Raw genomic sequence first — 12400 nt, 5'->3', positions numbered from 1 at the left:
AAACTACCCCACAAAAAAGGGTTGGAAAGTATAAAAATAAACTCAAAATGAGGACGCGCGGTCTGAGTTTGGGGGACTTGTTTGGGTTTAACTGGTTGTAAGGAGGCTGGACGGTGTAGATGTGCACTGCTCAGCGCCTGCTCCAAAACTGGCCTCCTTTATAGGAACCTAGCCCTGTTTTATGAAAAGCCCCCTAAGAGCCGCCTAGCCCGAGGTCTCTAGAGCATATAGTCCTCATAATAAACTTGGCTCTTTCCGCTTGGACAATAGCAAAGCGTTTGGTCTTATTGCTAGCGCTTTTTTACATGACAATAACTCATCAGTCTATTGGGCTGGCACTGGGGGCCCGGGCTGTCCAACCTCCCTATCATTGATCCCCTGCATCTCTAATTAGAATTTAATACCACGCCATTACGCACCCCTCCACCACCGCCGCCGCACCCCCACCCACCCCACCCCACCCCACCCCACTCCTCTCCAACCACCATCTTGCCCTTTAATTCAATCACACCACTTGGAAATAATGAAAGTTGGGTGACGATTCTCCCTGATCCAATTTTCTCCAAGCTTTTAAGCCTTTTAAGCGACCGTATACCTTGGGCAGGATTTCACATAGTATTCCCCCTATGCCTCTGCTCCCTGCCCGTCTGCTCCACGCTTTTCTCTCTGTCTCTGTCTCTGCACTATCAGCTGCAAAACATGCACAATTTAACAGGTATAACCACTGATTCTTTGTTTAGTTTTCACGGCTTTTTGAGCTTTAAAATCTAGTTTTCTGCACAAATAAAAATATGCATCTAAGTTGAAATCACATGTTTCAACCGGGACTGTTTTGACAATGTTTTTGCACAATTTAACAATAATGATTCTGCTTTGTTTCAGGACACGGGTTGCAAGAAAACAACTGCAACAAGCAAATGTGCTCTGAAGCAAATCATCGCATTTTTCAATTTTTCTTTTTATAGAAAAATATGAATTATTTTATGATTTTTTTTTCACAGTGTATGCACACTAATCACGTCCATAACAACAGACTGTACCGGTTGCCCTTTTGTTTAATTTCTCTCTGTTTTATCTCATTACAATGCATTATTTGTTACACATTATTATTACAGGCCTTTGCCATTTCTGGTTTTAAAATTGAAGGCAATAAATGAAAGTTAGAAATGATCCCTATCATATTACAATTTACGCACAGTAATAAACGAATTTACCAGCTTCGGTTTAATAATGCCCTTTATGCCAAATAAACCACACACTTCCAACCCCTCCCTCTGCACTGCTGCAGTGTAATCTCTGCTAAACTTCCGGGTGTGTTTTTATGATTCAAATGAGTTTGTAATTGTCTTTATTACTTTCATTATTTCGTTTATTTGGCAAATAACATCTTTCTAATGAAAGTAACGAACTGGCGAGGCAGTCCTCGGACCTCTTATAGGCTCACAATATTGGCTGAGTGCTTAATTTGGTTTGTGTAATAAGGTGAGCCGCTTTGTATGGCGCTTACACTCGTGTGTGTTTTCGTTTTTTTTCTCATTGGACCGAGTTCAAGTCCTCGTTTGAAGCTGCGGGTTTTTTTCTCAACACAAAAACGCACAACAGGAATTATGGAGCAACAATTAAATTGAGCAGATGAGGGTTTGATGTTTGAATTTGTTCACCACTGCTCCTGTTTCAGTGATTGATCTGTGAGCAGACTGAAAATCACTATAATAATCCTATAATAATCCTGAGTGAACGTGTAGTGATTTTATTTTTATTACGCGGACTGTAGCATCACCCCGGACACTGGGTTTAGTTACCCATTGACACAGGTTTTATTATATAGGATTATTATAGATTTTCTCAATTTTCCCTTTTTTTTATTTGACTTTATTTTTCACAATATTGATTTTATTTCATCATCTAAATTAAAGAAGACTGGACAGATATTAAAGATTTATTTGGACTAGGAGAGAATAAAATAGATATTAACATACAGGTTAATATCTGAGGTAAAAAAAGAAGGGTTCAAATGTGGTTTTATTTAATATCTTTATTCCCTTTTAAATCTTAACTTTCTCAAATAAAATGTGTACACGTGTCAGTCCCTCCAAAATGATCAGAAACGATTTGCCTTTTTTAATATTGTCACCACAAACATTTAAAAAAAAAAAACACTTTTATTTCAGATTTAAAAAAGAAAAGAAAAGGACATTTAAGGATTACATTTGGCATCTTTTATAATTTGGTTCTGCTTCACCCTGCAAGGTGCAGCTCTTATATTCTCTGTTAAAATAGTCCCGGTCGCATTCGCCATCAATTACTTTCCCCCACAATTGCTGACGTGTTGCAGTTGTTTCTCGCTTTTCTTCGTTGTCTTCTCAGAGATCAACCAGCGCCAGAAAAGAAACACGTTAATTCTTTCTTGACACAACCCGGTGCCTATTATGTTAATGTTTTATTTTCTCCTTTCTTACACACGAGCTGGGACCCTAAAAGTTGTACCAAATGGTTAATTTGATTATTGAAACCAAAGAGCCAAATGGTGCACCGTCCTCCCTCCACGCGTCTGGCAGCGAGAAAAGCACCCATCTCTGGGAATTAATCTAATAACGCTCAAAGAAACGAGAAGTCTTTTCTGATATTTCGCCGAGACAAATACAATTACAGCTTTTAGCCATCAGTTTCTTTCACTGAAGCCGCTCTTTATTCCTGCTCTCCATAGTCCTCACACCATAGTCCACCAGCTATTGAAACGCCTCTTCTTTTATGGTTTCAACATCTTTTAATTCTTTCAGCTGGTCCTGGTGGGACGAGAGGCCACAGTTTGATGTTTGGATGTGAGAATATTAAATTGGAAAGAAGGCAATTGATTTTATTGTTATAGCTTTTAAGAAGTAAAACCTCCACACTTTTTCATGCAGGTTGTTTTGAGCGCCGTTTTCAAACAGCAGCCGTATGATTTACAGTAACATAATGATCCTTTAATGCAAGTAAAGTGGTGGTTAATTAGCAATTATGTGGCCAATAAAGGGCTCCAACCACAAGCCTTCACTTAAATAAATCAGCAAAATGCGATGTTTGGAAGACCCTAAATTCCCATGGTAAGTGGCGCACAATAGCCGGGATTTGGGAGCAACTCCTCTCCATTTAGTGCGCACTATCGTTGCTCAGCAATATAGGAATGCGGGTCGACAGGAGGGACAAAAAGAGGAACAAAATGCCATTGTCTCTGGATGGATTGGATGGATCCACTCCCCCGAAAAAGGCAATGGAACAGAGGAGGATAAAGAGAGATGGGAGGGTCCCGCTGTCACATCGCACCTACAATGTCTCACTCCTCCGCCCGAGGAAACCCTATATCAAAACGTTTATTAATAAGGCCGCGTGTTGCAGGGGAGGGGCTCGAGAGCAGATACAAAATTCATTTTGGGGATGCTCTCGTGGCAATTTAGGATGATGTCTCAATTTGACAGCATGGATAAAAGGCGAGATGTCACCTGCAAATATGGGAACAAAAAACAGAGATAAAAGTGGCTCCGCTGTTTCATCTCCACAATAATAATTCCCTTATTTTCCATTTGAGGTGGACGAATTACTCAGATCTTGTTCTTAACTCAAAGTAGAAATACCAAAGAATAGGAAAACCCTTTTACAAGTAATAGTCCTGCATTACAAATGTTACTCAAGTAAAAGTACAACATGATTGGCATCAAATTAAATACCAAAAGTAAAACTGCTCATTCTGCAAATTGTCCCATTTCAGAATAATATATATTTTTATGTTTTTGATAATTATTGATGCATCAATGTGTTTATCAAGCTGAAGATGGTGGAACTAATTGTGAATTTAATCCAGGTGTATCTAAAGCCTTATTTTGATCATATTGTTTATCATTAATCTAATCATTTGCTAAAGGTAGTGGAGTAAAAGTAAACTATTTACCTCTGAACTATAATGGAGAAGTACAAAGTATAAAATGGTAATACTTAAGCACAATTTAGAAAATATACTTAGTTACACCACTGCAAAACCGTTATAATATTTCGTAATAAATCATAATCTCACTTATATTGTATTGTTCCTTTAAGCTGCATTGATTGTAAGATCTGAAGCTGCACATCAGAAAACACGTGGACATTAAAAGAGGGGAGTAGAAAAAGAAGTCAAACATGAGTCGGTGCGTAAAAAGCGCATCGCCTTTCCAAACGCACAGATGGAAAGTGACATCTGGAGAAGAGACAAAATTGAATTATAAGCTGGTGTCTTCTCTCTGTGTGTCTGCACAAAAACCTGCAGCACAAAAGACTTCAGTGTGTCAGACTGCAGGCTCGTGTTGTTATTGTTATTTTTGACGTTTTTCTTATGCTTCTTTATTCTGTCTTTGGTGCAGATCTGAGGGCAGTGTGCACCTCTATTGTGGTCAAATGCATGGATTTAGTGAAGGTATACACCCCCCTCTTACTTGATGCAGCTGGATACATCTTTATAGCTTATTATACATTCTAAAATAATTATATTTGGGCTCAATTAAGTGGAGGAAAAGTAGATTTATAACCAAAATAGACCTTTTATTTTTGCCTTAAATACAGTATTATGATTATTTATAAGGAAATAGGTCAATATATTTTTCTCAGGCTCTTGTGTGATGTTGTTTATCTTCCATAACTGTGTTCCAGATGCTGTGTTCTCTTTGTATTGGACGTCTTTGGTGGGTGAACATTTGGAAGGCAGTATATGATAATAGTCAGGGGTCTAGAGGAACCTACGTCTCAATAGATGCCCGGTTAGTAACCCTAAATATAACTTATTATACATTCGAAAATAATGTTAGGCTATTTGGAGTCAATTGTGTGAAAATAAAGTGGGGGAAAAGCAGATGTTTAACCCCTATCGACCTTTTATTTAGCCTTATATGGAAATAGTATGATTATTTTCAGATTCTGCACAAGTAAAAAAGGTAAATATGTTTTTCTCATGGATACTGCTTCTTGTTTCTGGTTTGTATCTCCCATTAACTACTCTGGTTGTTTCCAGATGCTGCTCCTTTCCTCGTGGCCTCTCCGGACCTCTGAGCCTTTATCTCCGCTTCCCAAGTGACCATCCAGTGGATTAACATAAAAATCTTATTCCGGGGGATGAGATTAGGAAACATATTACCCTCAAACGCGGCCTTGGCACGAGCGAGAGCCAGGCAAGGAATCAATTACTAAATTACTCCAACCTCTAAGTCGACATTAACGCAGAGAAATGCCATCGACCGCTTCTGAAATAAGATTTCGCAAAGATGTGATCATTAAATCTCTTGCCAGTGTTCAAGAATTTGATTCATAAAATCGTCTGAAATGAGATGGAATTAAATTCTTATCGGAGCTCTTGTCATCGTTTCAGCCCGCGCTGCTTAACGCTGGTCAATGGCCTTCATGAGATTTTCCCGGTAAATAAACTTAGTAATTGAATCCTGCTCTCCGCGACACATTGTTTGCTTGTTATTCATTTAATGCAGCGGACGGATGGGGCGAGCAGGAGTTTGGATATCACTGCTTTCAAATGTTTAAATATCCAAAACAACGTTGCGTTTTTAGTAAGAAGCAATGGTGGAAAGTAACTAAGTACATTTACTCAAGTACTGTACCATTTTGAGGTACCTATACTTATTGTATGTTACTTTGTACTTCACAATAATTCAGAGGTTAGTGTTGTACTTTAACTTCACTACATTTTATGTAACTTTGCAGATATTGATTAACGATATGAAATAAGATCAACACTTAAGACTTTAGTTACACCTTGATTAATAAATTACATTCATTTAGCAGTAAATTAAGTAATTAAAACTAGTTGCACCTTTACCAGCTTTGACACTTTAATGCATCAATAATTATAATACAAATATATCATATATATTATTCTGAAACGGGCCAATCTGCATATTGAGTACTTTTACTTTTGGTACTTTAAGTATATTTAGATGCTAATACTTTTGTACTTGTACTTAGAAACATTTTGAATACGGACTTTTACTTGTTACAGAGTATCCTACACTCTGGTATTTCTTCTTTTACTTAAGTACAAGATCTGAGTACTTCTCCCACCAGTAACAAGAGGGTTGGGGGGGGGGGGGGTGGTGGTATCTCAAACATCATCTGTCAATTTTTCTCTTTTTTTGCCTCCCGCAATTCACCCCCCAGTGGGGTCAAGGCATATTTTATTTAGCATATAGTCTACTGGCATTGCCCCCTCCCCACCCCCACATTAGCAATTGACAATTATTAGCCCCAGCCTCATAAATCAGCTGCGTGACCCGTTATTATTGTTGAATTGAATAGCTGTTGGGGAAGTGAGGGTCAGTGTCATTAACTTCCCCCCCACACACACACCCCCCTCGGGCCCCCTGAAGGCATTTGGCCCTCTATACAAGGACCTGCTGGCTAATAATGCCGTGTGGTCGGCCCTAAAAGCTTAATCACACATGCATTAAGCGGCAGACAGCGGCCCTTTGTGCGCACGTAGCTTTACTGGAATTAAGCGATTAATGGTCATCTGAGCGGCAGGCGACAAGGCGGCGCATCGAGAATGATGGAGTGGTTTTTAATGTCAAAAAAAAAAAAAGAAGTGGAAGAGAGACTTGGCTGTAGCAGTGAAAGGAGGGAGGGAGCAATTACAGTAGGCCATGTCCCCCAATCCATCATAAAACGTCAAGGTCATTGTGAATTATATTGATTATTATACATTGTAATGCTTATTATTACACCCCCTGCCTCCACATTATGATATGCAAAAGATACCACATGTAAACACCTGCTATCAATTTCTAAAGCTGCTAATTTGTCTCGCCTCCTGCCTCTCATCTCTTATTCTTTTCAAGTGTTGTGACTGAACACTGGGTTGTACATTATAGACTTTGTGTTGTGCCCCCCAGCCTCCATCTGCATAAACCATCACAGCTCATATGAATTATTATTTCCATATATTCAAAAGAGTCCCAACAACAGGCTGAAATATTCATAACATGCACACAACAGGATACTCTGCCCAATATTGTTTCAGAACATAATCATTAATCAACACTTGAACAAATTCATAATTAAGGCATCAGGGTGTTTTATGAATAATTTGATGATGTAACACAACTTTTGGGGAGGACAAAAATCTCTTTAAATCAGCTTAAAAATACCTTAAAGGGGACCTATCATGCTTGATGCACTTTTTGATGTCTTTTATACATAAATATGTGTCCCAGGGAACTCACGCAGCGTCAGAAAATAAAACCCTCTCTCTTTTCCTCCGTACCCAAATCTTTTAAAAACGGGGCTACAACGAGCGGATACAGATTTGCTGCCGATATGACGTAATATCGGCCGGACCCACAGAGAGTTGCTATCAGAAACAATGCCTGACGTGTTTTGGATGTAATCTCGTCTTTGGTTACATTAGCAAGCCTCGCTAACACTCAGAGCTAACCTGTACTGGAGAGCACATGTTTTTAAAAAGCAGGAAATTAAAAAAGGAACTCACCTTGTGATAAACCCACAAGAGAAAAAGCATTTGAGCTCCATACTGTTTCAGAAATAATCCTTGATGTGGTTTAGAACAGGATGGCGTTTTATCACAGCAGAATTTAACTTTATCTCCGGTAGAATTCTGATCAGGCATTAGCTCCGCCTCCTCTTTTTTTTTTTTCAAGCTAAGGACCCAAAATCCGCGTTTCTCTAACAGGGCTGCAAAAGAGGGGTTTGAGCAGTATGAGGCATGGCTACAATGGGGGATCTGTTTGGTATTTTAAGCAAAAAACTTCACAGACATGTTTTGTATAGGTATGGCCCTACAATATATTTTCCCAATATAGCATAATAGGCACTTTAAATATTCTCTTTTATCCCCAACACACGGTATTAGCTACCAAAGCAGATGTTTTCAGGACAGACGTGCACCTGTTACGGTACGTCCACACGGCGGCGTGCGTTGAAGCTTGCCGGCGGGCGTGTCTGAAGCTCGACCAACAACCAATCACATGAATCTCCCGCCCCGGACACACAAGCACGCGGTTTGATTGGCTAGAGCTTGTACTGGCATATGATTTGATTGGCTGACGCTTCCGTCGAAGCTTCAAAAGTAGAACATTGCTCAACCACAATGCAGTTCGGCAAAGCGTGACATCACCCCATTCAAAGTGAATGGGTAGAAGCGTTGAAGCTTCAACGCACGCCGCCGTGTGTACGCTGCGTTAGAGTGGGACAGCTTACAGGTGATTTCCATTTACACTTATAACTGGAGGGACAAGGCAAGTTTATTTTATTTTGTTTAACATTTATTAGAACAAGTTCCTTGACAGTGAGTCTCACACAACATGGTACATATACAATATCATACTTTTATATACAAAAATATATATATATAATATAATCAAAAAGTACAATATATAATAGTATTTATCAACAGACCACAAGAAATCCAAAAAATATAAAGTCCAATTATAGGTTTACAATATATTCACTTTGCCAAATACCTTACAACAGGTGACCATTTCTCTAAAGACACTTCCATCTTGAGTTGTAGTTTCGCTGTTACATTTTCAATACAATTTACAACCCCATTGGTCCAAAGTAGGGGGGTGAGGTTTAAGCCAGTTTATAGTAATAATTGTATGGGCTATTAAAACCAAAGCTCTAAGCATATTGTCTTTTCCAATTCCCCTTGAAAGTACATTCCCTAAAATCAACCTTTGTGGTTCATATAATACGTTTAACTCCAAGATCTCTTTAATTTCCCTCATTACAAAGGCAAGTTTATTCGTATATAGTCAGATGCAAATATGCTTTGACCCCAAAAAAGTTTTTTCAATGGATTATTGTAGTATCAGGTAATAACATACTAAAAGTCTACCAAAATCTGACCACTACAAAGGTCTAATTTTCAAGATGGCGTCCAAGATGGCCGAAAATCCCTTAATAAAAAACTTGTTCATAATGTATTCTAGACAAGTGATTTTGTTGTCTAAATGTATGTTTTGGGGGCCTAGAAATCCATTGGTCTCAATAATATGATTGCATAATTTTTTTTATCCAATATTTTTCTTCGCCAGTTCCTTATTACTCCCTTGTTATTCATCCCATTCAAGCAATTTTGGTATATATATAATAGTACATTTCAACAACAAGGCAATATAAGTTATTTACAACAAACACTAAACGCAATAATAGTGCAACAGTAACACACAATGTCCACATTCAATGACCGTCATTAGAGATGGGGATATCATCGCAAATTGTCTCCACTCATACATCAGCTATAGCCACCTGTGTTGGGTTTATATGCCACACACAGGGGCGCCGTAAGGGGGTGAAAAGTTAGGACGATTCTAAGGGCCCGTGACTGACAGGGGCCCAAACTATTTTAGAACATTAAGAAAAAAATGTTTAAGTAACCAATGTGATATCTTTTCATGGGGCCCAAAATCCCTGGCGGCGCCCCTGGCCACACATATACTAACTCAGAGTCCTATAATCATTCAATCCATTGTCAAATGTTCTCATATCCTGCATGTTCAGGTCAGGATCCTTTAATATGTATTGTTAACCCCTAAATCCTTCATGTCAGGAGGAACATAAGCAACATTTAGGGGCTTACATGTATTCCAATAGGCACTCATTAAAGTTGTTTGCTCTTTAATAATGCAATGAACATTTAAAGAGGGTTTAAATACATAAGCGATCCCCTGCAGGACAGTTCGGTTCCATGTAATCGGCACAGAATTAAATCAACCCTTATTCCAGTTTCTTTGAGATAAAACGTTTTGAGACAGACTCATTTACTTGTTGGTCGTCATTTTATTTGTTCAGACTTTTTGTCTTTTGCAAAGGACAGAAATACTGTAACTTATTAGGAAGATGATATCGTGGATATTCAGGCTTGGAACGAACAAACTTCTGAGTGTAAGAGAAGCAGAAACTCTTTGACGACCAATTCACCCTGTGAGGTTTTTTATTTTGCTTTGATGGCTTGTTAGTCTTTTGATGGCTTGTTGTTCTCAGTGTAGACTTAAAGTAACCATACCATTATCTCCCTTTTTAAAGGAATACTTTACCCACAAAAGGATCATTTGTATATAAGTAACTCATCCAGTGTTACCATGAATATTTGAATTAAACCTAAATCCTTGATAAATTCAAAGTAAACAGCAAAATTATATTGAAACACCCTTTCAAACACTCTCACCAAGTCCCATTTATCCAGTATTCTCACTGAAATGATACTATTTAAAACACCTCACACTCTCAGTATTCTCCAATCACCTTGGAGCTGTGTAAATAAAACAAAGTTTGTTCAAACATTTTAGGTAATTTGGGTAATTTGCGAGTGAAATATTCCTCTAAGTACTCAAGAGCTGCCAATAATAATTTCATAAGAGCAGGTGGCAGATTTGATACCACCTAGTTTTTGTATTCCCTATTTATTTATCAAAGCGAACCACATCCATCTTTGCACACAAACATCATCATCTCCCTCTCACTAACAGAACATTTAAATTAGTACACTGTGTATTGGCCGAGAGGAAGTGGACTTCCTTGAATTTCATGTACACTTTGTCATTTTTGCTCTTCTTCAGGAAAGCCATCCATATTGATGGCAGCGAGTGATTTATATTGCCATGACCACCGTCCAATGGCAGCGCCTGTTGATCAATCAAAGCTAATTTGATTGGATGCGATCCGTAAAGAACAGCCAGATGGGAGCCATCGCAGTCGTCTGTCCACTGCAGCTCTGATTCACTTCCTGTTCCCAGAAGGCCTCTGAAGGATGGCGCCGCCCCACAGAGCTGCACCACATAGATTCGCTATTTCTCCAGAAATCAATACATGTGGTGTAGTGGATGGGCTGGTACACAAAATGTGAGTCAGAATGTTTTATAATGCTGTCAGAGGAAAGTGTTAGTGGGCTGCAGCACACACAGCTTAGAGAACAGATATGTTGCTCGTTAGAGGACATGAAGAAAAGATAACGTTATTACAGTCTGTGATGTTTTGATATTGTCAACAAATCCCCTGCATAGACCAAAACAGACCAGGATGAGCACAAGTACTTCTGTGTTTCCAATATTGCAAGAGCAATCGTATGCATTGTGAATCATTTTCATTTGTCTGCAGAATATTTTCTAGATTAATCTATTGATCCTTTGGTCTACAAAATGTCAGAAATAGTAGAACTCGTCCAGCTTCTTAAAGTTTGGTGATGTCTTTGGATGTCAAGAACCACCGAATATTCAGTTTAATATAAATATGAAACTGAGAAAAGCAGTAAATACCTATTTGAGATGCTGAGTTTTGCATGAAAGTCGACCAATATTTTATGTTGATCAAGTTATCGATAAGTATATTTATTGTTGTAGCTGTAATCTAAATCCAATTCCTCTCTACCATAGATGTCCACTTTTGTCCCTTTCTTACAAAATATATTCTCAGAGCCAGAGATAAACTCAAGTATTGAGAAAATAAACTATTGTTGGTTTTGGTTTTTTGATTTTGATTTGCTTTACCTTTCCCAACAGCTGGTTTCATGCAAGATCACAGGAGAATTCATCTTATCTGAATTCATGTAATGCTCTAAGTGCATCTCCACCATTGGTGCTGTGCTTTGAGATAAATGCTAACAACATTTGCTCACAATGACAATGCTAACAGTCTGATGCTTAGCATGTCTAACACTCTCATCTCAGTTTAGCATGTTAGCTAACATCAGTAGGCCATCAACACAACCTGATGATGGTGTTCACTGTAAAGTCAGCCATTACGATTCATTTTGTGACAAAAACAAATGTCTTTACCACATTTTCAATACAATCCATCCAATTGTTGGTGATGCATTTTACTCAAAACCACACATGCCATCCTTAAGGTGACACGAGATGAAGATTCTGAAGGATTTATTGTCATGGGGGCCGTTAAGGTCTGTCTAACAATATACACCCAATAGATAAATGCAACCCCGGCGATAATGGTTCAAAAATCTTTGGTAGGCATCTATGTTTCTGCGGCTCTATCTCTTCTGTTTCTATGCCGTGTTTCTTCCCTCCTCTGCCTCCCCTGTTGAAGCTTGACGTGACAAATAGCTGGATCTGCACTTTTCTGTAGCAAAACCAACATGCCCCTCATCATCGCCGGGTGCAAATTTGATCAGAACACACCCAGAATCCCCCGGCTGCCTGATGATGAATTGGCGTATTAGGAACGATGTTTATGCATCAGGCCGGCACTCTCCAGCAAATGACAGTAAATTGCTTCTCAGACAAATCTGGTCTGGGATTCCTGTGACTGCGGATGAATTGAAGCTCTCCTGGAGCCGAGGTTCCAGGAAAGCTTGAGAGCAGATGACTTTTCTGCAATCTGCTTCGCTACTTTTCTGTGAAATTAGTCCTTT

The sequence above is a fragment of the Trematomus bernacchii genome, unplaced genomic scaffold (genome assembly GCF_902827165.1).
Source record: "Trematomus bernacchii unplaced genomic scaffold, fTreBer1.1, whole genome shotgun sequence".
Classification (NCBI taxonomy): domain Eukaryota; kingdom Metazoa; phylum Chordata; class Actinopteri; order Perciformes; family Nototheniidae; genus Trematomus; species Trematomus bernacchii.
Note: the sequence above shows the minus strand (reverse complement) of the source record.